Consider the following 26,610-nt stretch of genomic DNA (forward strand, 5'->3'; position numbering starts at 1 on the left):
CTGCCATGATTGTAAGCATCCTGAGTTCCTTACCAGAAGCAGATGCCAGCACCATGCATCCTGTACAGCCTGCAGAACTGTGAGCCAATTAAACTTCTTTTCTTTTTAAATCACCTAGCCTCAGGTATTTCTTTGTAGAAATGCAAAAATAGACTAACACAGGGTACCAGTAAGGTTGGGTTCTGGTGAGGGGCCTCTTCCAGGTTGCAGACAGCTGACTTCTCATTGTATCCTCACATGGCAGAAAGAGAGCCAGAGAGGTAATTGGGGTTACTTTAGGGCACTAGTCCCATTCATGAGGGCTCCACCCTCATGATCTAATTACTTTCCAAAGGCCTCACCTCCTAATACCATCCCATTTGGAGTTAGGATTTGAACATATGAGTCTGGGGGAAAATACAAACTTCAGTTCATTGTAGTGTCTAAAAACATCACAGCCCCATCCACTTGATGCCCACTCCCCATGTGCCAGTGGGAAGTTCAAAGAATCCTGAAACATCTAAACAGAGCCCTTAAAAAAATTAAAAACCATGAAATCACTAAAACTATTGCTCTAGCCAAAGCTGTCTCTTCCTGAATATGGTTTGCAAATCCCAATTCCATGTTTGTGCATTCCCTAAGTTGTTGTTTTCTACTCTTTGCCCTCCCAATACCCACAATGAAAGTGGAAGGAAATTCAGACATTATCTGAAGGAATGTTAATAATGATGGGGAGTGTCAGGTTTACACTGGGGTGATCATGAAAATGCTGTTCTTTTAATGTCATATTCGAGATTCCTAGAAAGCAAAGGTTATGACTACTTAGTGAATTTCTTAAGATCTTGCAATGTGCATGCAAATACATAATAAATACAAGAAATGATCTTGTGTTCAGGCTTCTGTTAACTAGAATGCCCTGTTAATTGTTACTCCATACTTCTATAATAATGGATCTCAGAAACTTGTTGAGGTTGCTTCTTAATTATCCAAAACCTGTGTTCATTATAGTTTTTTTTTAAGTCATGAATACACTTTTAATTGATCTCGGATTAAAAACTACTCAAGGAAGGTCAGTAATTGTTTTCGCCCCTAATCTGTTAGAGCCCTGTGGTGAGCAGCCTTGAGGAGCTGGGTTAACTGGTTATTTTCCCAGTTTCCATCATCTGCAGTATTAGAAAAAACAAGGCACTGTCTCAGTTTAGGATAAACACATGGCTGGCAACCAAATCCAGTCTCTTACATTCCGTGTTTTTTCTTTAGCTCTTCTACTTTGTTGATGTAAGCTTTCATGGCATCTTCCTTGGTAGTCCCTTTCAGCTCATTCCAGGTGTCCCACTTGGTCTTACCCTTGAAGTCCAACAGCCCAGGCCATTCTATATTTATGTTGCCCGCAGTTGCTTGTTTGTAGTGGCCATAGATGAACACATCTCATCATCCCCTGGCTCGGTCTTAAGGTGTTTGACATCTTTCACAGCTTTCTCAAACTTAGCCTGAGACATCCTGGCCAGCTTGCAAGGATTCCAGGGAACCCATGGAGGAGGAGAGGAGCAGGAAGCAATCATCATAGTTTTAAAATTAAACATGTATACTCTGCTTAATTCTTTTACAGATGCACTCTATATATGTATATATAGTACTATTTTCTTTTAAACTGGTAACAGGTTCCTTACAAAATTGTTGATAGTTTTCTGTCTCTGATAATGGAGATGTCAGCTTACCTTTGGAACTGGCTTCTTTTTCGGGGTGGGTGGGGAAATCCCCAAGTAGTCCTTTGCGTGGTATAAATGTAAAGGAAATAACCATCCATGAGCTGATAAGGGTAGATAATTGGATCTTTGTGGGATCTAGCCCAGGGCTCTGGCCCTTTGAGTAGATGATGTCTCATAGCCCTCCTCAAGTGAGTGTCCACCTCAGACTCCCACTCTCAAGTTCAGAGTTGTCAAATGGCCTGATGGGCCTCCAAAGCCCTGGTGAAGATGACCAGCAAAGGTAATTAAGTCCAGAGACAGAATTTGTGCTAAGGGAGAAGAGCCTGCATTGGTGACCCTGATTCAGTGTCAGGGCCTTGATCAGATGGAGGAAGCACTCATTCTGGACTTAGTGCACAGCTGATATCAAAACTTCCTGGGACCAGTACCTCCAGTGCTGTGGGTGTATCCTGGGGAAATGAGTGAGGTTGTGATTAGATTACATATGGCTGATTCCTAGACAACTTGGAATGAAGGCTGTATGTCTTGTGGGACACCCATGGCTGAGTCTGCGGAGAAAGGGGTAGTTTCCCAAGGAACATACTGGTTATTTTACCAGCAAAAATGCAAACGAATAGCAGGGTGCAAACAAAAACAACTACACCATAAATACTAAAAATGGTTTCCCCCTTTCATAAAAGGTAAGCAAATGCCTATGCCTTTCTCAAGTTCAAGAATTATTAGAACCATGCTTCCATTTCCAAAAGAAGGAAACTGTACCCATAGTGACTGTATAGAAAAAGAAACACAACAGAGGTTCAGAGTCATAGCTGGGCTGACTGCCTGCACACACCCAGCTGTTCTCTTAAAATCGCAAAGCCCGTGGAAGTTCAAGACTCTGTTGTTTTGGCCCAAATTACATATTTCAACACTTTATTGTTTGCTTTTGATGTCTGGGTTAGTAATTTTAATGCAAAAAGGACCATCTGGGAAAAAATTTTTTTGTGTGTCTCATGTGGGTTCTTTATGGATAAGCAAAAATGCTCATTATTTAAGCAAAAATGTTTTTAATATGGAGCTGCAATGATGTTGTGAATAAGGAGTTACATCATTGTGATATCCACTTCTGTGCCCAGAAAAACAGAAACACATTGCTTTGTATTCATGAGGAAAGTGTAGAGATCTCTGCAAGAAATGCGTTTTAGAAATTGCCCCACATATTACTTTAGAATACATTCTTTGTTATTAAGCTTTGTCATAGCATAAGGAAAAAAAAAATGCTTTAGTAAACTTTTTCAAATGATCTTTCATAAAATTACAACATTTCTTAATATATTTTTAAATCAAGAAAGCCACATATACAATATTAACTGGGAAAGGATATTTAAAAAAAATTCTTGAAAATAACAGATTGGCATAATCAAATCAGGTGAATTCTGGTGATTACTGAGAATAAAGCACCTGGATTCAATAAATCTTAAAGCACTTAACCATGTAATAAAGCACAGAGCGATGGAAGAAAATGTGTAAATTTGAAGTCTCATCTACTTTAAAGTCACAAAAATGAGAATCACACAAAATACTCTCGCCTTCCTGGGCAGAAAAGAATACATCAACACTACAGGCTATGACAGTGTAGTACCTATTAACGCATTGTGGATAAACAATTAAAAAGCTTGATTACCAAATGTAAGATAATGTAAGGGAGCACTCTTCAAATGAGTCTCGGTATATCAGAGTATATGCAGACTTGCCCTAAGAGACCTTGTTTGGTGGGGGGGTGGCTTTAAAGAATCCAGGTTCTTAAGTGAATTAAGGCAAGAACAGAAAACCAAATACAGCATGTTCTTACTAATAAGTGAGAACTAAGCATTGTGGGAGCTAAGCATTGGATACTCATGGACATAAACATGGGAACAATAGGCACCAGAGACCACTAGAGGTGGGAGGGAGGGAGGCAAGGGCTGATAATCTACCTATTGGGTACTATGTTTGAGTGATGGGATCGTTCATACCCTAAACCTCAGCATCATACAATATATCTACATAAAAAACCTGCACATGTACCTCCTGAATCTAAAATAAAAGTTGAAATTATTAAATAATTTCTTTAAAGAATCCAGGTCCTTACCTTCCATATGTTCTCTTTCTTAAAACACACCTGCCTACAGGACATCCATCTGGTAGTTCTCCTCTTATCTCTCACCACTATCACCTTCCAATGTACTCAAGAACAAACCTTTTACTCTTCTTGAATCCAACTACATACATTTGTCCAGGGTGGAAAAACCCCTCATCAAACCAAAGGTTTAAAATGTCAAAATTGAAATATGACATATTGGCAGAGGAAAAGAAAAGAGATTATCAGTAAGAAATATTGAAGGCATAGGTGTGTTATTTTATACAAGTGACAAACTTTTATCAAAGGTTTTTATCTATTTAACTAGAATATTTAACTGGAAACCATGCTAGGAAGTTCCAATCAGTTAAGATGTGTGTTCTCTCTGCATCTTTATGATTCTCAGTAGTGAGAATGAGCTTGATAATTTGCATTATTAACCTGCATCATGGCCTGTGTCACAGTTGCATATTTGCATGGTTTCAAGGAAGAAGCGACAAAAATGTCCGTGTTTACTTTCATCAAGTTTTTCCAAAAAGACCATTTACAAGAAAAATCATCTTTATTTTATTTAATAGAGATACAAATCTCCTGCTCACTGTCACTCCTCAGTCATTGTGTTTATTCAACTATTTGATGTTGTTTTGTGACACATAATTTATTTAATAGCAAACATCAATTCACTTTTTGTAAACTCTACAATTACTAGGGACTCAATACTTTCTTTTTCTTTGCTGGTAATTCCCAGCAGAGTAAACTACACTCTTTAAAATAAAACATTTACTTAGGTGTGGGTGTATGACACCCCTCTGCCCCCTATAGAGAGGGTAACTGGCTCATAGTGAATCCTAGGTTTCTGTTGTCCCTTGCTCCCTATCTGTAAGTAATAAGCCTGCTTCATGGAACTTGTATGTGACTGTTCTAGCTCACTGGACTCAGACAAGTTAGTAACCAGTGCACAGTGAACCTGCATGACACTATTGGCTTAAAACAATCATTTAACTCTCACAATTCTGCTGTTTAGGAATTTAAGCAGTGCTCAGAGGGAAAAGCTCATTTCTGCAACATGTGCACTGACTGGAGAATCCACGATAGCTTTGTTCACATGTCAGGTTTCTCAAACGTTTGACTGAAGTGGCTGGGACCTGGCTGATCCTCTCTATCTCTCCCTTCACAGGCTCTTATACTCCAGGGCCTCTTTTTCTGCACACACTCTCTCTTTACATGGTTTCTTCATATAGCTGCTTGTTTCCTCTCTGAGCTAAAACAGAAGCTATACGACATTTGAATGTCTGGGCTCAGAAATCCAAGAATATGACTTCTGCTGCATTAAACTTGTCAAAAAAATCACAAGTTCAGTGCAGATTCAAGGTATGAGTAAACAGACGTGCTCTCTTGGTCAGAGAACTGGCGAGTGCGCGAATAATTCTTACTGGCTGTAGTTACATACAATCTTCCACAGTCTGCCCTCTGGCTACAAAAATTCACATTACTTCCATATGTAAACTATAGTCAACTGCTCCAAAGACTCCCAAAGTCTCAACAAATTATAATATCAAATTCTATGCCCAGTGTCTCTTGATCTACATTGGGATCATACAGATGTGCATGAAATTTCATAAGTGTAGCTCCTTTTGATATGAACTGTGAAGCAAAAATGCAAGTTATCTGTACCTCCATGTCTAACAATATAATGTTAAGACAGACTAGAATAACCACATTAGACACTCATTTATAAAAGGGAGAAATGAAGGCACATAGCAGTCACTAGTCAATAGAAATTCTGAAATACAGTCAGGCTCATCTTATCAGTGTCCCCTAATCTGGAGGCAAGGAATGTTTCTTGATTCAGGTTCGGTTTTGCTATATGGAAGTGATGATCTAATCCACTGCTTCTAATAGCTTATATTTCTGTTTGTGGGGCTCTGGGCTCCACCTTCTGAATCATATTTCCTTTGTTCATAGGAAATTTTCCATGTTTGCCATCAGGTAGCTGTCTCAGTCTACTGTTTGCAAAACAAGTTGAGGGCCCAGAGAAAAATGAAATTAAAAAAAGACCTTTATTGCATTTTGCACCTTCCATGTTCTTGTAAGGTCAAGCTGATATAATACCTTAAGAAATTTAGTGTGCCTCCTGTGTATCAAATTGTAAATCCGAAATCAAAAATAAATCTAATTATAAGTGAAAAAGTCACACATACAAATCTCTTCAAGACAAGCCCCTCTCTAATGCAGGCTTTGAGTCAGAATGTTGTGGAACAATATTCTTAAAATTCTTACAAGCTGTTTTGTCTAGCTGAGAAGGTTGATGAGGCACTGAGTTAAATTAGGGATCTTGTAACTACACTGTTGATTTGATCTTTACACTAAAGTCACATTTTATTGACAATGTCCTGAATTCTATCTTTTTCCTGGGGCCCTTTCTCACTTTTAGAACATTTTTCTAACTCAAAAATGTGGGAATTAGAAAATATTTTATTTTCCAACTCAGCAAGTTCTCAGTTGAAAATATTTTCTCTACATTTGACTTGAAATTAGAATCATTCCTCTTTAGTCAATATCATTTTTGCAATACCTTATAATATGTAGGTCTAAGAGACTGTATAGTACTTTTTCTATAAAAAATGCTGCTATAAAAACACACTTGAGACTGGGCAATTTGTAACAAAAAAAAGAGGTTTAATGGACTTACACTTCCACGTGGCTGGGGAGGCCTCAGAATCGTGGTGAAAGCTGAAAGGCATGACTCACATGGCGGCAGACAAGAGAAGAGAGCTTGTGCAGGGAAACTCCCATTTTTAAAACTGTCAGCTCTGATGAGACTTATTCACTATCACGAGAATAGCACAAGAAAGGTCCACCCTCATAACTCAATTACCTCCCACCAAGTTCCTCTCATGACACATGGGAATTGTAGAAGTTACAATTCAAGATGAGATTTTGGTAGGGACACAGCCAAACCATATCATTCTGCCCCAGCCCCTCCCAAATTTAATGTCCTCACATTTCAAAACAAATCATGCCTTCCCAACAGTCCCCCAAAGTCTCAACTCATTTCAGCATTAACTCAAAAGTCTGCAGTCCAAAGTTTCATCTAATATAAAGCAAGTCTCTTCCACCTATGAGCCTGTAAAATCAAAAGCAAGTTAGTTACTTCCTAGATACAATGGGGGTATAGGCATTGGGTAAATACAGCCATTCCAAATGAGAGAAATTGGCCAAAACAAAGGGGCTATAGGCTCCCTGCAAGTCCAAAATCCAGTGGGTCAGTCAAATCTTAAAGATCCAAAATGATCTTCTTTGACCCCAAGTCTCACATCCAGGTCACACTGATGAAAGAAGTAGGTTCCCATGGTCTTGGGCAGCTCTGCCTCTGTGGCTTTGCAGGGTATAATCCCCCTCCTGGCTGCTGTTGTGGCAGGCATTGAGTGTCTGTGACTTTTCCAGGTGCACAGTACAAGCTGTCGGTGGATCTATCATTCTTGGGTCTGGAGGATGGTGGCCCTCTTCTCACAGCCCAACTAGGTATTGCCCCAGTAGGGACTCCATGTGGGGGCTCCGACCACAATTCCCTTCTGCACTGCCCTAGCAGAGGTTCCCCATGAGATCCCTGCCCCTGCAGCAAACTTCTGCCTGGACATCCAGGTGTTTCCATACATCCTCTGGAATCTGGGCAGAGGTTCCCAAACCCCAATTCTTGACTTCTTTGCATTGGCAGGCTCAACACCACATGAAAGCTGCCAGGGCTTGAGGCTTGCACCCTCTGAAGCCACAGCCTGAGCCACAGCCTAGGCTGGACACAACACAGGTATCTTGGGACCCACCCATGAAACCACTTATTCCTCCTAGGCCTCCAGGCCTGTGATGGGAGGGGCTGCCATGAAGACCTCTGACACACCCTGGAGACCTTTTCCCCATTGTCTTGGGGATTAACATTTGGCTCCTAGTTACTTATGCAAATTTCTGCAGCCAGCTTGAATTTCTCCTCTGAAAATGGGGTTTTCTTTTCTATCGAATTGTCAGGCTACAAATTTTCTGAACTTTTATGCTCTGCTTCCCTTATAAAACTGAATGCCTTCAACAGCACACAAATCACCTTTTAAATGTTTTGCTGCTTTGAAATTTCTTCTGCCAGATACCCTAAATCATCTCTCTCAAGTTCAAAGTTTCACAACTGTCTAGAGTGGGGCAAAATGCCACCAGTCTCTTTGCTGAAGCATAACAAGAGTCACCTTTGCTCTTGTTCCTAACAAGTTCCTCATTTCCATCTGAGACCACTTCAGCTGTCCATATTGCTATCAGCATTTTTGGCAAGGCCATTCAACAAGTCTCTAGGAAGTTCCAAACGTTCTCACATTTTCCTGTCTTCTTCTGAGCCCTCCAAACTGTTCCAACCTCTGCCTATTACCCAGTTCCAAAGTCACTTCCACATTTTTGGGTATCTTTTCAACAGCGCTGCACTCTACTGGTACCAATTAGTCTGTTTTCATGCTGCTGATAAAGACATACCCAAGACTGGGCAATTTGCAAAAAAAGAAAGAATTTTAATGGACTTACAGTTCCACATGGCTGGGGTGGCTTCACAATCCTGGTAGAAGGTGAAAGGCACATCTCACATGGCAGCAGACAAAAGAAGAGAGCTTGTGCAAGAAAACTCCTGTTTTTAAAACCATCAGATCTCATGAGACGTATTCACTATCACGAGAACAGCACAGGAAAGATCTGCCCCATAATTCAATTACCTCCCACCAGGTTCCTCCTGCAACATGTGGGAATTGTGGGAGTTACAATTCAAGATGAGGGGACATTCTTAGGTGGGGACACAGACAAACCATATCAGAAGCCAACTGCACGTTCAAAATTTTGCCTGAGGCTGGGCGCGGTGGCTCATGCCTGTAATCCCAGCACTTTGGGAGGCTGAGGCAGGCAGATCATGAGATCAAGAGATCAAGACCATCCTGGCTAACATGGTGAAATCCTGTCTCTACTAAGAATACAAAAAAATTAGCCAGGCATGGTGGCTGGTGCCTGTAGTCCCAGCTACTCTGGAGGCTGAGGCAGAAGAATGATGTGAACCCAGGATGTGGAGGTTGCAGTGAGCCGAGATCGTGCCACTGCACTCCAGCCTGGGTGACAGAGCAAGACTCCATTAAAAAAAAAAAATTGCCTGGACACCTGCTTAGCCAGATCCGCAAAAATCCTTAGGTATATTTTCTATCTTTATATTCCTGCACATAATAGTTTTTTCAAACGTTTCCTCAGTGCTTAATATTGGGCATTCTTCTCCATCCTCCAATAATAAATTTGCTTACTGGTCTTCTAACCTCCATTAATAGTCCCATTGTTCTTTCAGTTTTTACCTGTAGTTCAGGGGCTGGTTGGGCTTCTAGTGTCTCATGCATCAGAGGTTTTTTTCTCTCCATGTGGCCACTCTCTCAGGGACAATAAGTGAACTTCCTCACATAGCAGCTGTTTTTCCCTCTGACCAAAAGCAGAGGCTATGTGCCATTGTAAGCCTGGAACCAAAAGTCCTAGAATGTCATGTCTGCTGCATTCTATTGGTCAAAACAAGTCCCAAGGTGAGATCAGATACAGTTTACCCTCATCTCTTGATTAGAGAAGCCACAAGCATATATGATATGCAAAAAACTCTTGGTCCCTACTGTGCGTTGAATAGTGACCCCCAAATAAATGCTTATGTCCTAATTCCCAGAACCTGTGAATGTTACCTTACTTGGAAAAGGTATCTTTGCAGATGTAACTAAGTTAAAGATCTTGAGATGAGGATAGCAACCTGTCTCATCCAGGTGGGCTCTCATCCAGTGACAAGTGTTCCTATAAGGGACACACAAAGGAGAGCCACACAGGCAGAAGAAAAACTATGTGAAGATTGAGGCATATGCAGTCACAAGCCAAGGAATGCTGGCATCTGTCAGATGCTGAAAGAGACAAGGAACAGAATCTCTTAGAGCCTCTGAAGGAAGCACCAATATCTTGATTTTGGACTTCTGGTCTTGAACTGTGAGAGAATCAATTTGTGTTAAGTCACCACGTTTGTAGTATTTGGTTATGGCAGTCAGAGGAAACTAATATAGCAGCTATGTTCGAAGTCGATCTAATACATTATGCTTATATTATTTTTAATATTCAAATACTCAACATAAATAAACTTTACAAAAATTTTGCTTCAGTCTACATAAATCAGATATATAATATTTATTAATAATTTTTAAGAAAAAATTTATTTTTGAAAATAGTTTTTGAATGGAATGATTTTATGGGATAATGAATATAAGAAAAATCATTTTCATTTTGTAAATGGTTTTCAAAACCATAAATGTTGTCCCCGTGTAGATTTTAAATTGCATACTTACTATACAAATACTAGTCTAAAGCATTGCTTTCTGCAATGATGGAAATGTCCTATGTCTTCCCTGTCCAACGTTGTAGCCACTAGACACAGGTGAATATTGAGAACTTGAAATATGGTTTATGTGACCAAGAGTTAAATTTCAAATTTTATTTCATTCAGTTAATTTAAATTTAGCCAAATGTGACTAGTGGCTACCATATTGGACAAGTGCTGGTCCAACAAATCCTTTCACAAGTTAGATGGTATATACTTTTTTCTTTTAACAGAATTGAAGAGGAGCATAACAGTATTGCCCACTGATGGACTGAATTAGTCACAGCAACCACCCATGGCCACATGGCAAGAAACACATGGCATGTATTAGGTAAAAGGTCAAGATATGTGTAATAAATAAACTATTTACAAATGTGAGCAGGAGGTAAAGAAACTAAAGATAGTGTAATACCCTGAGAATAGTAACAAGAAGGTTGTCAATATCTTTGGGCCTAACAGGATATAAGGGAGAGTTTACTAGAACCCAGAAGGAGATAGTATAGATAGGATTACCTTGAAAGGGAACGTAATTTTTCAGGGAAGGAGCTGGGAGAATAAATAGCCATCTCTTCTCTTCCTCTAATCTCCTGCCAAGAGGTACTCATTGGTAAAATCCAGCTGGAAGCAAGAAGGCAAGCATGCTGATATAGTCCATACAGGTCAACTTCCAGGCAGGAAGTAAGGTAGAAGAGGATGGTATAGATCTAGAAGGATAAATAGAAGATATCCAACACCTACAAAATTAAAATAAAATTATTATTTATTATAATGTGTTTTTGGCTGATCCAATTCAGCTGACGTTTACAGAAATAAGTGACATCGTTATAATTAAACTGTTTCTATTTTGTTAACTTATTTATGTAAATGAGATTTCCACAGTCTGAGCCCTGCCTCATTTTAGCAATAAGTGACTCATCCAAAGGTACATAAACTGAAAGGAAGGGAATGCTCCATTCATTTCAGATGTTTCAAAAAATATGATAGGAATGATCAAATGTTTAATATATTTAAATTAATGATGCATTATAATAACATTATAATTACAATTTAATCCAGGGGAAATTTTTCAATAGCAAGAGCATATAGTCAAAGAATTTTAAAATTTAATTTATATATATCCAGAGAGAGATTATACAGTAATTAATAAAAGACTTTTAAGCACAAACATATATTTCATTAGGATAAAATTCTAGAGAAAAAACAATGAATATGTAAGTTCAAGACAGAAAAAAAGAAACAATGTAAAATTTCTGACTTTTCTGAGTTTTTTTCCACAAATGTGTTTTTGTAAATGGATGAAGATGGGCATCAGGTTACTCTGGTAGGTGAGATATCAGCAAAAATGGCAGAGTATGAATTCCAAAAGTCTGTCCCTCCACAAAAGCAATGCATAAAGTGGCACAACTGTCAGAATCAACTTTTTCAGAACCCTGGAATGTAATCAAAAGCTTACAACAACCAGGGGAACACTTAATCAAGAAAAGCAGCCAAATCTCAGCATATGTCCTAGCAATTCCACTCCTGGGTATACACTCAAGAGAACTGAAAACATATGTTCACATAAAAATTTGTACATGAACATTCATAGCAGCATTATTAATAATAAATAAAAGTGGAAACAACCCAAACGTCCATCAACTGATGAAAGGATAAAAAAAAATGATATAACTATACAATGAATATTATTCAGCCATTACAGGAAATGAAGTATCAATAAGTACTATAGCATGGATGAACCTCAAAAACATTATCCTAAGTGAAAGAAACCAGTCACAAAAACCCACATGTTACATGATTCCATTTATATGAAATGTCTAGAATAGGCCAATCCACAGAAACAGAAAGCAGATTAGTGGTTGTCAAGGGATGGGAGATGAAGAGAATGGAGAATGACTGCTTAATAGATACAGGGTTTCTTTTGGGATGATGAAAATGTTTTGGAACCAGATAGAGGTGATGGTTCTACAATGTTGTGAATGTACTAAAAGCCACTGAATCGTACACTTTAAAATGGTGAATTTTATGTTATGTGAATTGTACCTCAATTTTAAAAACTGTGGTATTTAGATTCCATTGGATACATTAACAGTATGATGGATTTTTATTTGAAAATTCAGAATTTTCAATATTCTTGAAGTTACCATCTTTATAACAATTTAATCTAGAATGGAAAAATTTAGATGTTACTTAAAAAATGTGTGGCAGGGTAGGTTGAATCAAATGAGGCTAGTGATATTTGACTGTTTTAACCTATCAAATGACATTTCATATGATTCCATTGTTCTTCAAATTTTCTAGAAGGTGTATGAACAAATAAATAGATCACTATGTAAACGATTGGAGAAAGAAGGTAAACTTAGCACCTGCTAACCTAGGGGAGTGAACTTCGGGTGAGTAAGAATTTTCAGAGAGGGAATGGAAGCATGAGCAGTGTGTGATGGGGGCAGCACACAAGAACCCAGGTCCTGGGCCTGCAGCTTGCTTTCCAGTGCTCCACCACTTACTGCTACGGAGCGTCAGACAAGTTCATTACCTTCTGTGTCTCAGCTTTCTGCGTTGTAGAGATGATACTAGTACTTACCACATAGGGTTGTTCTGAGGATTCAATGACCTAATGTGTAAAAAGAGTTTGACACAATACTAGTAAAATACACGCTGCATTAGCGGGCCACTGCCACAATAACACTGCATAACAAACAAGCACAAAATCTCAATGTTATACAATAATAAGCATTTATTTCTCACTCTGCACCTGTGGATTTGTTAGACTTGTCTCAGGCTGCGGTTTGGGACCAGGTCTGCTACACGAGTCACTCATCTTCCTTGGACCAGCAGATAATCAAGGAACATTCTTCTCATGGCAAAAGGCAGGAATACAAGGAAATGTTAAACTCCCTTTTGAAGTAAGGCTTTTTCTTAAGTTTTTATTTCCTTTTGTTTTGTATGTTCTTCTAAATTCTTGTATTTTTATTGGAATTTCAATCGAGAAAATATTACTATCCATTAAACATTACTTGGTTGTGAAGCAAATTCATGCTTCAGTTAAAAACACTGGTGTGTCCCATTCTTTGAAACAGTCATCTTCACTTCTGTACTGAATGAGCTCCATGAATCCCATACAACATTGATAAAGAGAGATGGAGAAATATAATTTCCTTGGATTCTGAATTCATTTTGATTATAATTTTCTCTCCTCTTCTTTTGACAAGCCAGTCTTACATGTTGTCAGAGCAATTTTGTAGCATCTACTAAAGAGAAATAATTTGGAAAATACATCACATGTGCTAGCTGAGAGATTCATCTTGTTGTCAGGCAGGTGAAGCAGAATTCAAGGGGAATGTGCATCTCCTCCTATAGTTTGGACTGTGTGTTTTATTATCAGAAACCAACAAAGTTTTAATTCCACCTTCTTCTGTTTTCTGGTGAGTAAACGAAGGAAGATGTTTTGATAAAGAGACTTAATGGGAGAAGCTGATGTATTATACCTTTGCAGATAACTCAAATTTATAAGCCTAAGGAAATACATTTATCAATTCCTCCCAACTGAATAGACCGTTTAGCTTGTGAGATTCTGATAATAAAGTAAATAAAATCAACACTTTTTTTCCACATACTACTGCTGTAAATTACATGCAAAGTGATCACATGTGCCTGGCCAGGATGAAAACACCTTGAGATCAAGTCTTTACTATAATACTAATGTGCAGAGTCCTTTTGGCCAAAAGCAAGAAAGCACCTTTCTTACAAGTACATAATGTGGCTTCCAAACACTAATACTTTTTTTCTGGGTTGCAATTCTAATCGGCAAAGACTGAGTGTGAATAACACACTTGATTTTGTTGACAGCTGTTATTTTATTTTTGGTTGCAGACAGGGTCTTGTTCTGTCACCCGGGGTTGGAGTGCAGTGGCGAGATCACAGCTCACTGTAGCCTCAACCTACTGTGCTCAAGTGAACATCTCTCCTCAGCCTGCCAAATAGCTGGGACTACAGGTGTGCACTACCACATCTGGCTAATTTTTAAAATTTTTTTTGAAGAGATAGGACCTCACTATGTTGCCTAGGCTGGTCTTGAACTCCTGGCCTCAAGCAATCCTCCAGCCTCAATCTCAGCCTCCCAAAGGCTGGGATTACAGGCATGAGCTATTGCATCTGGCCTCCCAGCCATTCTTTTTAATTGCAGTTTAAATGTTTTACATTGTGATTATATTTCCTTAGAGTGAGGGAGCTTTAGCCTAGCCCCAAGATGGAAGGTGTAATGTCACAGGAAATCCTAGCTATTACTCTTCCCTCTGAAGTTCAACTAAAAGTGAGTAGGTACCTTTGATCACATGTTTGATTCTCAGTCTCAAGGAATGTGTGTGTGGGCACTATGCAACCATTCATCATGATACCGACAGGGAGGGGGGTGAGACGAATTCTAGGCAGAGAAGGACAGGTCCCTAGTGAAGTCTCACTCTCAAGACAAAAAGCCTGAGACTGCGGCCCAAAGTGAGAATTTATATCCCTGTTTTCCTGCTTGAATATTGCCTTTTCCTAAGTCACCCCTGGCCCTACCCTGCCCCATGGTGTGCCTATAAAGTTGGATGTCAGGGACTATGGCTGGACATCAGAGAGAAGTGGCTCAACTTCACAGGGACAGCTTGACAGAGTAATTTCAGAGGAGAGTCCAACCAGAGATGGCTGGACTTCGGGACCTGAGGGGAAGATTACCCACCCGTCCCATCCCCTTTTCACCTCCCTTTCCCACTGAGGGTCACTTCCATCAGCAATAAAATTCCCTGTATTTACCATCCTTCAGTTTGCTCATGCAACTTCATTTTTCCTGGACACTGGAAAAGAGCTTGGGAGCCATGAGTATGGATACAAAAGGCTGTCACACAGGCCCTTTGCCCTCACTAGCGGAAGGCTGCTGCCTCAGGTGAAAAGGCAGAGGGCCCACTGAGCTGTTAACACTTAAGCCATCCGCAGATGGCAGAGCCAAAAAAGCCCAGTAACACAACCTCTGGGGCTTCAGGGGTCTCAGGCACCCCCAACTAGATGCTGCAGGGCCTCCACGGAGTTTGCTCGCGCCCGTGCCCAAAAGTGCTAGCTCTGGCTCCTGCACCCACTCACCTGTGTGCTCCCTCCAGCAAGCGGTACAATGAGGCAGGTCAGAGTGAGTGAAGTTTGATCCCGCTGGCACTGAAGTGCATCTCATTGTGTTGTCCAGGCTGGTCTTGAACTCCTGGCCTCAAGCAATCCTCTGGCCTTAGCCTCCCAAAGGGCAGGGATTACAGGCATGAGCCATTGTTCCCAGCCTCTCAGCTGTTGGTGAAATATGCTGGAAAAATAACATTGTATACATTAAAAACAAGATATAAAAGAGACTTTTCTAAACTTCCCAAAACTTGTATCTTCTGCCATAACTTGTTTTTCTTTATTCTCTTCTTGATGGTCTCAGTCAAGGTCATAATTTCAACCACTGATGTTATCACATAAACACCTTGGTCCTAGGTATCCAGTCTTTGCCTTGTCCTTCAGTTCTAGTCCTGCAATGCCGACCACTTGCAAAGTAGCTCTACAGGGAGATCTTATAAGTATAGTCATTTTTAACCCCCAAACAATCTCATGAATTGTCCTCCAAGGCCTGCTTGTGCTCCTGCTGACTCTGTTCTTGTTAATAGCACCACTGTCTCCATCATTATGAAGATAATCACACTGTTCTCTTAACTCTTCCTTATCTTTCACATACAAACAATTGTCATCATATTTTATCTCAACAATGTTGCTTGAATTTAATTGCTCCTTTCCATTCCCACTGGCAATATCCTAATTATATCTCTCACTTGGACAATGGCATTGTACTTACCAAACACCTCACATTTATTAACCTTAACCTTCACAATAGTCCTAAGATGTAGGTACTCTTCTTATCATCTCTATTTAGGTCATAGAGTTTACAAGCAGAACTAGGATTTGAACCCAGGCAGTCTAATGTCAGAGATTGTATGCATAATTTCCTGCCACATAGTCTCTAGATCAGTAATGGCAACAACAGCTACTCTTTAATTTTCACTACAATCCTATGAAAGTAGCATTTCCGAATTTTAGAGATTTGGAAACCAAGGCCCAAGCAGGTTAACAACAGAAACAACTCATGAGTTGAGTCGGCCTACTCACCCACCTGCCTCCATCAGATTAATCCTCTAAGTGCACCCGTCTGATTACTCCTTAAATAAGAAAAAAGAAAAAGAGAAAAAATGATGTCCTTCATTGCCTAAGGAATAAAGTCCAAATTGTTCATTTGGGCATTCAGGGGCTCCCCATGTTTGTTCTCTTTCCAGCTTCATCTGCCACTTGTCACTCCAGCTAGGTAAGTCACCTGGCCTGCACTCAGCCATGCCCTCAGGTCCTGCCTGTACTCATACCTGCTCAATCTTCTATTTTCATTTCTCACCACCCATCCAGTTGTTGTGTATGTATTCTGTGTATATATTGAAGAGGGACATTTGGAATTTTCACTAAATAGCAACCATAGATTAGGTATATTCTGAAGACTTCTCTGCCATTACACAGACCCTGGAAAGAGAAAAATCATTTAGTTTTTACAAAGTGGGAAAATAGGCTTGGGAGAGCTATCTTCTTGCTTTCTCTCATGCAGTGGTGCCCCATAGTAATGCTGTCAGTTCAACAATGTATATATAAATAATACAATGTAAAAAAAATGAGGATTGTGATGAGTAGAGTGGAAACAAGAAGCAGGTTGAATCCTTTAGCTGTTCACCCTAAAAATGATGGCTTAGATAGTCCCAGCCTAGAGACCTCTTGTGCCCAGATGGCTCTTTTGTATTGGTCTTCTGCTGTAGGCTAGAATGCTGGTTTTAATCTTTTCCTCCTTCTCCTCTAGCTCCTTCACTTCTTCCTCCTCCTTCTTACCCTTCCTCTCCTTCTTCTCAGAACTTTTCATCCAAGAAAGTCTTACCAGGAGGTTCAATGTGAACAAGAGATTAAACACAGAGCTGCTCTCCTGGAGGTTGGGTGGGGAGCCTGAGGACTTCTTCATCTGCCCCTCACCACATCCCCCCTCCTTGCACCTGAAGAATTCTGCAGATACCAGTTTCCAAGGGCTGTGTGGGCAGAGTGTGCATGTGCAGGCATGCATGCCTGTTTGCAGATGGTATGGAGAAAAAAGTGATTGTATTGTTCATAAAAATGTAACTTGCTCAAATATACGCCCCTTTTCTTTCTAAATTACTTGCTTTTATATTCTGGGTCCCCTAGAACTTAGATTGAAATGTCATCTAACAGCTATTTGTTTAGGGCTTGCTGAGCTGCTTTCATACTGTGAGGATTGAGAAATATATGAAGCAGTCCCTGCCCAAGAAATTGCATAATTTAATCGTGAGGCCAAGACTGTCACCTTCCTGAGAGTGGCTCCAACATTCTAGATTTTCAGTTTTGATCTTTTGCTTGAACTTTAACTGCCTATTGTCCTCCTAGACAATCTCTGCTTGATTATCCTACTCTTCACCTCAATTCGACATCTCTAAACCTGAAACAATGTCCTTTGTCAGGAAACCAAGACGTTTGTAACATTCACATCAGAGTTATCTGGTAAAGGAGTGAAAACATGGAGGAGCAGCAATAAACAGTGGAGATCATCAAAGTGACCAAAGTAACAAAAATAATTGGGGATTGCTAAGACCTACTGTTAATTAGTTGAAGCCTGGAATGTATGAGAGGGAGTAGATGTCTCCTGGAGTGAACATATACCTGCTATTACCTCAATGACCTTAGTTCCCTGCCTTTCATCTTGTCAGCATCTCTATGTTAATATGATTATAGTATTTAAAAACAAGTTTTTATATATAAGTAGCCTTTAAATTGCAAGTCAATAACTATATCTACAATGCAGCCAAATAAATAGAAATCTGTTCTAAAAATGGAGAAAAAACTAACCATGATGGACACTCTAAAAGAAGGTACTATATATAAAAAACAGTATTTATTACAATTTCTGGGTAGTGACTGGTATTTTATGGATCCCATAGATCAGGCATGTTCAGTGTGGTATGGCCATAGACATGACTGGTATTTTCTTTTCTTTTTATTTTTATTTATTTATTTTTTTGAGACAGAGTCTCGCTCTGTCGCCCAGGCTGGAGTGCAGTGGTGCAATCTTGGCTGACTGCAACCCCCACCTCCCGGGTTCAAGTGATTCTCCTGCCTCAGCCTCCCGAGTAACTGGGATTACAGGTGCCCGCCACTATGCCCAGACAAGTTTTTGTATTTTTAGTAGAGATTGTGTTTCACTGTGTTAGCCAGGATGTTCTCAGTCTCCTGACCTCATGATCTGGCAGCCTTGGCCTCCCAAAGTGCTGGGATTACAGGCGTGAGCCACCACGCCCAGCCCATGACTGGTATTTTCAAGAGTAATTTTGAATCCATCTTATCTGCTTACTTTAAAACCAAACCCTTGCAAAAAAAAAATGTGACTTTATTGTATTTGATTTTGCTGTAGAGAAAAAAACCCAAGGGTTGCAGAGTAGCAGACTGTTGCTCAATGTAAAGGAGAACTCCTAATAAGAGAGCTGCCCAAAGTCAGACTGGTAGTCTAGGAGGGCAATGTGTTTCCTTTTCCAATTCAGACATGAGCTGGGATGAAGCCCTGCATTCAGAGGGATGTTGAATTGAAAGTCCTTCAAAGTCCTTCCAACTAAACACTTTATGAGCATATGAATGTAAGTTCACCGGGAGGTCAGGGAGGCGAGAAACTAAAATTAGAAGGAGTTTTAGCAGAGGGGTCTTCCTAATGGAGGAGGTCATTAGGGCTTGCTTTGAAGGGCTGCTAGGTTTTTTAGAAGGGGTGAGTAAAAGGCATCATTTTGGGTGGGAAACACATGATGTCAAAGGTGTGGAAGAGGCTGGTCAGGTGCAGGAGAAGGAAGAGGGCAGCTGATGCTGGTGGGGGAAAGCAATATGATAGAAAGAGCCCCTGGAGAGAGAGTAAGATTGAACTGTGTTTGAGGCTGTGGTGAGTTTAGCAAAAAGCTGACAGCTGTTCATATATTATCTGATAAACCTGACAGTTGCCTAAGGACATGTGAACTCAGGAGCAGCTCTGAAGTGCAAGGAGGTGAAAGAACTGTGTGCTGTGTTACAGCTTCTTCTCCAGGCTGAGGAACTGGGTCTTGCCTAAGTACAAGGGGGTGGCTGCCAATCAGAACTTCCAGTATATCCAAGGTAGAGTAACCTTCTTTTAGGTGTCTCTCTGCCTTGACTATATTGAGATGAAAGGGCAGCAAGAAAATCTGTAAACATCCTACTCAAGCCAGAACATGACATTTTAAGAACTTTCATTTCACCACAGAGGTGAAAAAAGACTTTCAAAAATATCATAAAGATCCTTTGTTAGTGAACAAATAAGTACAGATCATTAATTAAGGAACTGAAACACTGAAAGCGAGCCAGATATGGAATTGTTTACAAAAAAAAAAAAAAAACCCTTGAAATTATTATCCATTGTGTAACTCTACCATTATAACTATAATTTTATTATAAATTATATATCCAAATTATAGTATAAAACCATTACAGGATGGTTTGCAGCAGTATATTGTCACCCCACTTCCAGCTGGGAGCGACAGTATATCCTCTGGACTGCAAATGACCCGTCTCTGATGTTACTGGCCCCACCTGAGCCCTAGGTACAGAGCTGTGCATATTATGGCAAATGGCCAAGGAATTATCATGATGGTCCCATCAGCAACCCCAAAAGTGTGATGGTTCTAGGTAGTTTGCATATTTCTATGTTTTGGCATTATTGAGTTTCAACTGCATAAATCTGTATTTTCATTGTATTACTTAATGAATACTTAATGAAAAGGAGAAAAAAGCAAAGAATACATTCAGAAAACAGTAGAACAAATTATGTTTCAATCAATTTGTACTTTTGTAATAAAGAGACCTCAAATCCTGAAATATTAACATACAACAGGAGAAGTTCCAAAGTTCCAAACATTCTTCTACCGTCATCCAATTGTCTACGTGTGAGGATAATGCTGGTTGTGAGCACACAGAACTAATCACAAAACTCATCATTTGGGTAATGAGACCCTTAGTAGAATAAAATAACACTTTAGATTTATTCTGAAAAAGACAAAAGAATTTTTGGCTGGTGATACCCAGTATTGTTTCTATGATATTACCTCCCACCGTAGACTATCGCGCCTCTCCTTGTATTCCAACCATATTTTTGGATTGACCTATAATTAACCTCGGATTTATTTCAAATAAAATTTCCAAGATATTGCCGTTTTCCCCTTTCTTAAGTGTATATACAGGTGGCATTTAGATGGGATGAGGGAGGAGGGGACACTTAAAGCAAGGGAACAGCCTGAGTAATGACAGTATATTCATGTATGAGAGAAGTCATAAAGAGCTACGGCAGACAATTTCTCCTAGAGGGGGATGGTGGGAGGTTAAGGAGGAATCTTCTGGTGGCACAATCTTATAGAGTAGTGGGTGTGCTCGATTGTACAGTGGTGGGTGGGTGCCAAAGAGATGTGGAGGAGGAGAAGGTGGCAAAGCTCACAGGTGGGTCATCATGAAGAACAGTGGAGAGAACTGAGTTGCTATCCTGAGTGAAAAGTCAGGAAGCAGTACACAAAACCACCCTCACTTCTGACACCCAACGCAATTCCAGGGTTCCTGGAGACCACCCTCAGTTTCCATAGTTCACTAGAAGGACTCACAGAACTCACTGAAAGCTGTTATATTCATGGTTTTGATTTATCACAATGAGAGGTTACAGAATCAAATCAGTTAAGGGAAGTGATACATAGGGCAGTGTCCAGAAAAGTCCCCAACAAAGAACTGATTGTTCTCTTCCAGCATACTGTGGACAGCATTAGCTTTCCCAGTAACATTGTGAGGCAATATGCACAGAGTACTGCCAACCAGGGAAGCTCATCCACGGCTTGGTGGCCAGAGTTTTTACTGGGGCTTAGTGAAACAGACCTGGTTGATCACCCATGTGTCTGACCTCAGTCTCCAGCCCCACCAAAAGCACACTGTTAGACTGTTGGTATAGCCCAAGTCCCTCAGATAGACAAAGACATGACATTCTAAGGGGTTAGAGAGTACCTCCCAGGGCCCAAGGAAAAAGCCAGCCTTCTCTTTGGGTATGGGTAATTTATTACTATACTCTGAGGTAACATATTTTGTTCTTCATTTTGTCCCCTTTTTCTTTTTTTTCTTCTTCTAATTTCTGTCCTTTCTTCCTTTTCCAAAATTTTTAAGGTATAAATCTATGCTCAAACAGTCTATGCCCAGAACCCTCTCCTCTGCTGCTGTCCAGTCACTGTCACAATGACTGGGTTCTATGAAGTGAGAACAGGGTCAGTGGCATCTCTTCATTCTAAGTTTGACAAACGCCATAGGGTATGCTGGGAAAATCTCCTGGTGCCAGGTCCCTGGAGAATGTTATTTGCAAGACAGTCTCCTCAAGTTGAAAAAATACACAAAAAAATACAAATCACCTCAAAAGCCAAGTACTAAAAGTCTGATTCCCATGGCAACACAGGGATTGCCCCTTTCCACCAGGGGTAGAGCATGCTGAAGATTTACTCTGGGTTATATAGTCTCAAATAATGAGAGTTCTTAAAAATATTAAATTACCCTAAATAAATTGACTATGTGATTCAGGTAAGGCTGCCTCACAGTCTTAGAACAGGTCCTTTTAAAGCTCTCCCAGGTGTCTTTTTGTTTTATTTGAGATTCCTTTCTTTGCCACCCTGTTTCCTTCAGTGAATGCTTAGCCAGGGAAAACCTTCTCAGAAAATGAGATTTCGCCACTTCAAGTCTTTGGTCTTCCTTAATTATCTTTAGAGATTTCTATAAGAGTAGCCTGCTTTAATTTTTTTTTTTTTTATTCTTTGGAAAAATCAGACTGGGTCCAGCTTTGGGCTTATGTCTACATTATAAATGCTAAAGGGCTTTATTTGCAAATAAATTATTTCCCATACGCACTTGTCAAACTAAATCATAAGGCACAAAAATAAAAGGACTTGAATTGACAAAAATGATAATTATTCGCAAAGGGAAACCATTTCAAATGTGTTCATACTTACCCACACCTACTTTTTGATCTTTGGTCCCAAAACTCTCTTAAATTAAGTGTTTTGCTTTCAGTGCACTTATCTCAGAATCGTGGAATGAAATAAATAGAGAACATAAACGGCATTATTTTAAAATAATGCAATTTGTGTCTAGTATGGTCATGTGTGGTACTCTTACTTATTATGCTGAACTGTAATTTAAAATACTTCATATCCTATATACTAAAAGCTAACCTAGGGTTTTCTCCTACGTTTTCAAAACTCATTATTATACATTCATATTGTCATTAACATTGATTATGCTGCCAGACAAGTGTTCTGCTTTATATATTTAAATGTTTAATGTTTTGTACTTGTACCTTGAGGCAATCTTAACATGAAGAGGACAATTTTGTAACAACAACAACAACAACAAAAAAAAAACTCAACACATACAAAGAATGATATGTTTCCCATAGACCATTTAAAAGCCAAAATTCCTGCCTCAAAATGTTTTTAGGCTAAGGAAATTATAAGGAAAATTAAATGCTTTTAAAATGTCAAGAGTGAGTTAGTTCATTTATTTAGTTTGAGTTTTGGTTTGTTTGATGTATTCATGAAACCTGTTCTATTTTTGCTGAACAGAAATTATGAAGGTTTATTACACAGGTTATTTATAATCCTTAAAAAAAATGGAGATAATGTAAGTGCCCCAAAATAGGAGGCTGGCTGCACAATTATGGAGCATCCATACAATGTGGCCCATAAAAGTCAGGATGTAAAATATGTAATGACATAGAAAAAGTTTACTATATGTTAAGTGAAAAAAATAAGATTATAATGTAGTATGCACAGAATACTCCTTATTTGATTAAGAAAAAGTATGTATTTTATGAATAAATAATATATGTCAATATTCATGGAAAACACTGAAAGGATGTTCATACCAGGTTAATAGTGGTTCTCTTTACATAAATTAGACATGGCTTGGAAGAACATAAATCATTAACTCTTAGAGATGAAGAGACTTTGAGATCACTTAATTCAGTTGCTCATTAACTCACCAGATAACTCATTCCATTTACAGATTGATCCAAATATTTGGGAGTTTTTTCTTAACTTGTGTCTGCCTTCCTGTAATTTCCACTGGCTGATCCTATGTCTGCCCTCTGGAGCAGTGGGGAATAAATTCAATTCTTTATACGTGACTAGTTCAACTATTTAAAGACAACCCCCAGTTCTTCCTAAATCTTTTTTTCTTCAGGGTGACAGTTCACTCAATCTTTCTTTATGGTTTCCGAACTCCTCCCATGGCCCCACCATACTTACCTGGAGGCCCGGGAGTTGTTTGCATCCCTTTAAAATGAGTTATCCAGAGTGGACCCTGCATTCCAAGTATTCTTTGGCCTGCTAGAATCCAGTGAAACCTCTTTGCTCCTTTGATCTCTGTGTAGCAAAAGCTGCCATTCATATCAACTTTAAGTTAACTAAAACTCTTTCAGGAAGTTTCTGCATAAGCAACTATTAAGAACCATCTGATCCAATCCGAGTTTATTCTATTAATTACTTGAATCCAAAGCAGGACCCATACAGCTATAACAATCTGTGATTCAGCTTCTGGTCTTTATATTAATGCTTCATATGCCATATTTTACTTGTTTTAGCCCACATCCAAGTCTATCAAATACTGATATGTTTTAGGAAATAAAAAAATCTATAGCATTTAGTATGGAAAATAAGGACCAGTACAAAATGGTAAAACCAAGGAAAAAAAGAAATTCAAAAATATCATATATAGCAGAGTGGTTAGTCAAGAAAAGGATATAAAATATCCTTGCTTTTTCCCTTTTACCAGTGGGTCTCATTATTGGGCTTTCAGCCCTGTACCTCCACAGAAGTACTCCCCATTGATATAGCTTGGACAGACCTCCCTACATTTTCCTCTTCAGAATCCCATCGAATATGATGGCGTCAGCAATTATAACTAATTTGTAAGTCCCAAAACTATATATTTGAGTCTGACTCTTTGAATGAAAGTCCAATGCCAATTTTCAGTTGCTTTCTCTGTGTTCTCTACTTGGGTGCTCATCTATGCATCTCTAAAAAGCTGAAGTCACCATACTCTCCAAACTTATCCCTTGTCCTTGGTTTTCTAATCTGTTGGTAATAATTCTGTCCTTCTAGCTGGACAGGTTTGCATCTTTATCAATTAATTTGTTCACTCATCAAATATTATTGGGCATCTAAAATCTGTCTTGCACCAATGACTATGTGCTGAGGATACGGTGGTGACTTAAAGTTCTTTCCCATATAGAACTTCATTCTAGGCAACAAAATTGTGTTATATAAGTGCAGCAATTTAAAATAAAATAAGAGAGAGAGAGCGTAAGAGTGTTTGCTTTCCACAGTTAATAAGTCTCCAAGGCCTTTTCCTTCACTTTTAATGTCTCTGGTATTTATCCTTATTCCTCAGATTCCACACTATACCAGTTCTGCTTTCAATGTGCCTCATTTGACAAATGGCAAAAATGTCTTGGTTTAACCCAATTCATTTGAAAAGGTATGTATTGAGCCCTTACCATATGCTGGGCACTAGAATTCATACAGATTCCAAAATGATTTCTAAAAAATTTGCAATCTAGAAAGAGGGAAGAAACAGACATCCAACCCACTTAAATACAAAACAAAATTGACAAACTCAGAAATTATACTCAACCAGCCATGGAAATTTACAAGATGGGGAGCTTCTGGAGAGGACTCAGTTAAGTGAGTGGTATTCAAAATGCTGCTTGAAGAATGAATGGGACCTTTACAATTTGCATTTGGGGAGGCAAAAGCACTCTGGGTAAAAGACTGGATGAGTCAAGAGAGGAATACTGAAAAGCACAAATGTCTGAATAACAGTGGGTGGTGCCATTTGCTGGGAGCTTAGGATATTGGTAGAGGAAGCCAAGGTTAGGAAGGTAGACTGGGGCCATTCTGTGAAGAGTTTAAAAGGCTGGTTCGAGGAATTTGTATGTAATTCATTATACTATGGAAACCTATTTTCTTCTCTTTGGAATGTACATGACCTTTCTGTTAATCTGTTTGTTTATAAAACACTTACGAGATAACTGCTTTCCACTAACCTAGGATATTGGCATACGTGTTGGAACAGTACCTTATCATATGAAAGCTAAGCAAACCTTAGTAGATGGTGATATGAATGTATTTATATCCACAAAATTATGTTTCTGAGCTTTGGAGTATTTTAGGTTCCTATTACTTTTTAATTAGATAAAGGCTGCCAGTGAGACAATTTCCAAAGTTCTATTCTCTTAACTTTAAAAAATGAAGAAAGAAAAGCATTCTCCTTTGGCATTTATCAAAATTCAATGAATTGGCAGACTCTAAAAAACACAACAAATGTGACAACAAAATTTTGGTAGAATATCTTCAGATGTTAATGAATGTCTGAATGAAAATACCATAAATATGGTTTCTTCTAAATATATGTAAATAATTACCCATTTCTAGAATGAAACATTAGTTTCCAAAGAAGTAATTTGTTTTTCTAAACAAAAAAGACTGAATTGTTTAATTTAAATTTTGCATCAAGTTACAAAAGGAAATTCCCATTTGAACTGGTTTATTTCAAAAGCAAATAAACCAGTTGAAGTTTTCAAATACAGAATTATATGTATTGTGTTGATGACTTGTCATAACAAACAACATTGTGGTGTAACTTCTTATTCTGTACATGGACAATCTTCAAAGTATAGAATTGGTAATGAGTATAGTACTAACTTTGTACTATATGGAATGTATTTGAAACCCAATAAGATTTCAAATTTGGCCAATTTTACCAAGAAAACATGAAGAAAGGTTTCCATGGTTTCAGAGAATCAATAGTGCCCTCTAAAGGAAATCTATGTGAGGTACATTCAATATCTAGGTTTAATTCAGCACTTATTCCACGAAAATGCTATTTAATTGTAACTTATAATAACGCAGATTAAAAATTACAAAAAGAATGCAGGCCAGCCCTAGTCATAAGTATCACAAGTCTACACCAACGCTGGACTGGCTGGCAGACCTACTTCAGTCCTAGTTGCTTTTGCCCCTTGTGTACTGTTGTTACCATCCTTATGGAAAGTTCCTAGAAAGGGAAAAGGGGATAATTTTCAAGTAGAGGATTAGACATCCCAGATTTGGAGAGATTGGAACCCCAGAAGAAGATCCAAGTAGGTATCTTGGGAAAACGTGCTATATTGAAGAAAATATCTGTAGAACTGAATGCTGAGAAAGTCAGCTATTGCCCTGGGCCATAGCTGAAAACCTGTGTATCGGGAAAGATAG

At 39.0% G+C, this 26,610-nt stretch overlaps 1 protein-coding gene and 1 pseudogene across 1 annotated transcript in view; one reads left to right on the forward strand and one right to left on the reverse strand.

Moving 5' to 3' along the window:
* Positions 1 to 26,610, forward strand: part of SH3BGRL2 (SH3 domain binding glutamate rich protein like 2) — a 273,913-nt gene that overhangs the window by 13,984 nt on the left and 233,319 nt on the right. The window lies entirely within an intron of this gene.
* LOC112623316 lies at positions 1,216 to 1,478 on the reverse strand (annotated as a pseudogene).

Source organism: Theropithecus gelada, chromosome 4 (assembly GCF_003255815.1).
Source record: "Theropithecus gelada isolate Dixy chromosome 4, Tgel_1.0, whole genome shotgun sequence".
Lineage (NCBI taxonomy): Eukaryota > Metazoa > Chordata > Mammalia > Primates > Cercopithecidae > Theropithecus > Theropithecus gelada.